Here is a 6520-nt window from a genome sequence, read left to right as displayed (position 1 = left end):
CCCATTAGCAGCCACAACCCTTTTCCTCTCAGCCCCGCACCCCCCAGCCCCACAACTGCTAATCTATTCCTGTCTGTAGATTTGTCTGGTTTGGACATTCCTAACAATGGACTCCTACCATATGTGGTCTTCTATAACTGGCTTCTTTCACTTAGCATAGTGTTTTCAAGGTTTATCCATATTATAGCATGGATCAATACTTAATTTCTTTTTATTGCTGAATCGTATTGTATAGGGAGACCACATCTTATTTATCCATTCATCAGTTGATGGACATTGGGTTGTTTCCACTTTGGGGCTATTATGTGTAAGGCTGCTATGAACATTCACGCACAAGCTTTCGTGTGGACACATGTTTTCCTTTCTCTAGGGTACTTACCCAGAAACAGGACTGTTGGATTATTTCCAAAGTTTCTAAGAATCGTGCTACTTTTTGGCCCTATTGCTCATTTAATTTTTCTCAGCCTTTTATTAAACAAGTATCCAGAGGTGTTTATGAGGTTATTAATTAGCGGTAGTCACAATAAACCCCAACATTTCAATGTTATAACATTTTCAACATTTACTTCTCACATAACAGTTTAATGTGGGGGCTCCTGGTCGACAGCCAGCTTCCGTGCGTGGTCTCTCTGTGTCCCAGGATCCTTGTATTTTGTGGCTCAAACATCCTTTCTGCTTGAAGCTAAGGGAAAGGGTCAGGGGGCGTGGAGAAAGCACATCTGCTTCTAAAAACCACTATTCCAGGTTTTTCCATTGGCAAGAACTAGTCTCATAGTTCCATCCCAGTGTAAGTGGGGCTGTTGTCTCTGGGTGGGCAGCTGCTGCTTCTCCGAAATGGCTTTGCAGTGTGATAGAAGGAGCATGAAATAGTGGGGATCAGCTGACTGCCACACCGGGGTTCAGTAAAGACTCTTTGTTCACAGCCAGAGGGCACAGGGCAAAAGATTTGAGCCAGGATCTCAACAAGGTCAAGAAGGGGGTTCTCTCTCTCTCTCTGCCCATCTTGTCTCCTTAGAAGGGAGTTATGGTGTTCAATGAGAGACTGAAACAGGATCAGGAATTGTTAAACGCAGGAAGCAGAGCTGTGGTTAGCTCCGGCCAGCTGCCATGAACGCACTCCCATAAGGCTAGGTCAGCCATGAACTTCTATGCGCCTTGCTAGGTCAGCCATGAACTTCTATGCGCCTGGCGTTCATTTAAATGGTCTTTTCCTGGGAGCTCTATAGACCCCTCTGTCTTCTGGTAGGACTATCCAGGGAGGGGTCCCTCTGCCTCTGGCCACAGGATGGATCGTTGACCCAAAGTAGACCAGATTAAACCTTCACGGAACTGGAGTCTTCAGCGATGGGATACAAAAAGTGACATGACCCTGAGCGTCGGGTCCTGAGGAGGTATTTTGCATCCTTATCTTTTTCTTGGATTCCTGACTGGTGCTGGGATCCTGGTGTTTGCGGAGCCTTGTGTGTTAGCTCTGATTCTGTCGTTGGCTTCACGGCCTTAAATGATAAGCCTTGTTAACTCAATCAGAGTTCTTTCTTGTCACTGGCAACACAGAATCCAAAACAATGTTCTACTGGGGGCAGAAACCCGAGACTCATTCCAACACCCTTACAACCTTGTGCATTCAAGTCCTACTGATTCCTTGTCCTACAGAATGCTCTAATCTGTCTCCTCGCGGATAGATCCTCCATGGTTGATGCTGGGGGTCTCACCATGGCCTGCCTGAACTTCGCAAGACCCCTTAACGACTACCTTCCGGCCCCCATGGAAACTTTTCTAACATGCAAGGGAGGGTTTAAAAAAACGACAATACCCCCATCAATGCAGTGAAATTATGCATTCATATATTACTGGGGGGGGGGTTGTAATTTTTATAACCTTTCTGAAAGGCAATTTGGCCAATATGTATCGAAACCATTTAAAAAAATAGTACCTCCTCTGACCCAGCTCTTTGAGTTAGAAGAATCTTTTCCCTAAAGAACCAGTGAGAGAGAAATAGATGTACGCCTCACAGTGTTCTCTGAACCACTCGTTCATCCATTTATTCAACCAGAATATTAAATGCCCGTTATCTGCCAGGCACTATTAGTATTACTTTTAATAACAAAATAGTGGGGAAATAAAAGAACTGTCCAGTTAGTGGAAATCATTTATGGGTATATGAATGCTATGTAGTCATTAAATAACTTTATATGTATAGTTAAATAAAATATAGTTAAATAAAATAAATTTAGTTATGGTTGCATGATAGAATATTATGCAGTCATTAAATGCCATATTTTTAGAAGAATAAGACACGGGGAAGCTCACATTACAGGAAAAAAAAAAACCAGTTCCAAAACAGCACATAAAATATCATCTCAAGTTGGAAGAGAGAAACACACATACAGGCGTGCCCACCAAAACGTTAACAATGGCTAGTTCTACACAGTGAGAGTAGGAGTGATTTTTATTTTTTTGCCCATGCTCCTATAGATTTCCAATTATTAACAATAAACAGAGAAAATTACTTCAAAAATTACTTCGAAAGCAATAAGCTTTCGATCAGGCCCCATTCTTTTTTTTTTTTTTAAAGATTTTATTTATTTATTTGACAGAGAGAAATCACAAGTAGGCAGAGAGGCAGGCAGAGAGAGAGAGAGAGGGAAGCAGGCTCCCTGCCGAGCAGAGAGCCCGATGCGGGACTCGATCCCAGGACCCTGAGATCATGACCCGAGCTGAAGGCAGCGGCTTAACCCACTAAGCCACCCAGGCACCCCTGATCAGGCTCCATTCTATATAAAACCCATCTCCGGTTCTTGCCCTGCAGCATCCGTGCTACAGAATTGGTTCCTCCAATGTTCCCAAGCCCCCATCTGTGCCGTCTGAGCTCAGCCACCACTGCAGAGCACACCGTGACCTTTCCTACCTCGGGGCCTTCCCCACATGCCTACCCCGTAGGTCCTTCTTCCTGCACTGCCACTATGTCTTTGTTCATTCAACAAACACTGGCTGGGGCTGTTCCTGTGCCAGCCTCTGTCCTAGGCACTAAGAATACAGTGGTGACCGGGCGCCTGGGTGGCTCAGTGAGTTAGGCATTGAGCTGTTGATTTTGGCTCAGGTCATGATCTCCAGGTTGTGAGATGGAGCCCTGCATCAGGCCCAACCCTCAGCAAGGAGTCTGCTTGTGATTTTTCTCTCTCTCTCCCTCTCCCTCTGCCCCTCCCCTGCTAACTCCCACTTGTGCGCTCTCGTTCTCTCTCAAATAAACAAACAAAATCTTTAAAAGGAAAAAAAAAAAGACTAAAATCAAGGCGTCTGCAGGACTGGTTCCTTCTGGAGGCTCCAGGCCGGAGTCTATTTCTCTGCCTTTTTTAGCTTCTAGTGGCGACGGTGTCCTCGCGTGTTCTAGTGGTTTCCTCCATTTCCAAAGCCAGCTTGGGAGCATCCTCTCGTGTCTTTGAACATCTGTGTGTCTGTGTCGGTCTGACAAGGACTCTTATGCTTGTGTCGGGCACACTCAGATAATCCAGGCGCATGTCCCCATCTCAGGATGGTTAACTCGATCACATCAGCGAAGTCTGTTCTACGGTATGAGCTAAGGTGTCACAGCTCCCGAGGATTAGAACATGAACATTTTGTGGGGGGGGACCAGGACTCAGCCTACCACATGTGGTGTGCATTCGTATGGGTCGAATGCTCTGGAAAACAAGTCAACAAACAAAAAATAAAAGGCTGAAAGTGATGTGGAGAAAAAGTCACGAGTTTTTTCTTTCTAGGGGAGAGTCAGGCACAGCCTCCCTGATCAGGTGACGTTCGAGCACGGATCTTACCACTCTCAGCATTCCTGTGGTTGTCCTGGCCTTAATTAATTAATTAATTAATTAATAATTCATTTTCCAAGAACTTGTTCAAGGATCCCTCCCCTGGAAACCTTGACTCCATCGACCACTGCTTCGGTGGGTTAGTGTGGCCAAGAGCATTTCCATATATTCCCACCACCATAATGCTTGGCGTCCTGAGTGATCACGTTTGTGTACAGGTGGGCTTTCCCTAAGAGCTTATGACCCTCTTCAGGGCAGAGTCCATGTCCTGTGACCGCCCGCCCTCCTCCATTCAGCACAGCACCAGGCACGGTCCACTGAATGGTTGCAGAGCAGGTACAGAAACGAGAGGGAACTCAACTTGGAATCCAGTGTGACCCCCAGTTCTGCCACACCCCGCCTTAGCATTCCACGGCCAGCGGGCCAGGTATGAGACCGCCCCACCACTCCCTTCCCATCTGTGAAAGAGATGACAACATCCCTCGCCTTCTAGGATGAATCCGGGAACCCATCTAGAACTAGCGATTGGCTTGAAAGAGTTTCATTCAATTCTATAAAGCTGTGCTGTCATAGAGGCCAAGAGCAGCCAATAGAAAAGTTTATTTTGACGACCTGCGACCCGTTGCTTGAACTTTAAGATGAGGCTCTGAGAGGAGCGTGGACACTCCCTACTGGCTTATGCCTCTGGCCTGTTACCCACAGGAACCTGCTCGCGTGTTGTCTCCCCCACGGGGCCAAGAACGTATTTGTCAGCCCAACAAGCACAGAGAATGCCACCTGCATGCTAGGAACCGTGCTAGCGGCTGAGGGTACATAGTTGACCCGTGAGACCCATGTCCTGGGTCACAAACAGACATGCACTAAACAGCATGGAAGGGCCAGACGCTGAGGCTGGGGAGACTCCCACGGCCGGGAGGACCTGTGCTTTGGGGCAGTACCGGCTTGTTATTTGCCTCCCAAAACGCCTCGGCCGGAAGTCTTGCATTTCCAGCTTTGCTGTGATTTTGAGAAAAGACAGGGCTTTCTTAAGACACTCCATCTTTTTTCCACGCAGGCTTCTGTTGACAGCAGTACCACTTTGCATCTGTGAAATTTGCTAATGCACAATTCTGTTCTCATGCATCGCAAGGCGTTTGATGACATCCGTGCAGCGCTGTGAAAGAACATGCTCACAACTGGGGGAATAAACAACCAGCCAGGAAGAGAGCGGCACGGGCTCCCGGGAAATTTCCATTTTCTCCTCACTTAGCGCTGTTAACCACCATGCTGGGGGGTTCCTGACTCCGAGATGCTATCAGGGCCCCCATGCAGTTCTCTCTGGACTCTGAGTTGGAGGTGGACAGAATGCCAAGCTTCTCTGCCCTCCCACAAGGTAAGGGGCTCCAGGGTTGCCTCCTGCTTCCTTCCCTGGGGAAAGGTCACACGGAGAGACCTCTCTGACTGCCTTGGCATGGATGCTGCCCTCTTGGTGTAGTTGTGTTCCAAGACCACAGTGTCATTGGCACTCCTTCCTCCAGCCGGCCAGTGAAAGGCTGTGACAGAGCTGAGACATGCGCACCTTGCCCTGGGCAGTGGAGGGGACCTCAGTGGCTCTCCAATCCAGGCACTGGTCCAGTGGCTGTGGCAGTGAAGGTGGGTCCTGGGGACACTGACAGATCCACACACTGGGACGTCCCTGGTCTTGCCCACCTGCCCGACGCCCCTGAGCTCAGATTTGTGCCTTACTTGCTATCCTATGTCTCCTTTCCCCAGGATCAGCATCTTCTCCACGATACTGCTTAGATTTTCCTTCCTGTCCGTGGGTACCGGCGTCTGGCTGGAGTTCAAGAACAATGGGAAAAGTGCAAATGGCCATAGGGTCTGCGAGGACAAATCTGACTTACTTCAAATTTTAAATTTGGTTTTAAGTCATAAAAGGACTATAAAAACCTTACACTAAATAAGGAAAACTATCCCATCCGGGGGCCTAATCCCGGCCCCGTTCTGCTCGGCTTCTCTCCCTCATTACACTTGTATAATACAGTATAGCTTCTACTGAGTATTTCCTTCCTGTTTTTACACTTATTCTTGCTTCACTGACTTTATTATCGTAAGAATTTTCCAGCATTTTTTTAACACAGCCATAAATACTATTCAATTCAACAAATGCATACAAATGGTTTCCATTAGAATTTTAATCTACTCTCAAAATGAAAGAAAAGCTTAATATAAATCTTTTTAAATTACCAGAACATAAATTCAGACAGGGACAGCTCCACCTAGACTACACACACGGGGTCACATCCTGCTGTCCCCACTCATAAATTAATTGAGGTCTCTCGCCGCCGTAAACGAACAGCGCGTCCCGGAAAGATCATATCTGTCAAGATTGCAGATCGGTTTCCCTCAGACTATGTAAAAGTCACAGCTTACAATACCTTCATTATGCCGATGAGAACAGCTGTTCCCCCAACTGGAAAGAAATAGGTGTTTTGTTCTGTTGGACCCAGATTTACAGAAAGCAATTTCCCTCCACGCAGGAGATATGACAAACCTGCTGGAAAAAAAAAAAATGTCATTTCAGAACTTCTTCCATTCCATCCCCGTTTTTATTGCTCAACGTAGATTCTCTCCCCTGTGGGAATGGGCTGGTGACATTTAATGGCTAAGTGAGGTAGTCCCCGGTGAGTGGAGACACCCTTCTGAAGGGCTAAGTCGTAGAGCCGGTGTTCCCTCCT

This window comes from Mustela nivalis (assembly GCF_964662115.1).
Source record: "Mustela nivalis genome assembly, chromosome: 20".
In the NCBI taxonomy this organism is placed as follows: Eukaryota; Metazoa; Chordata; class Mammalia; order Carnivora; family Mustelidae; genus Mustela; species Mustela nivalis.
This window is presented reverse-complemented; position numbering follows the sequence as displayed.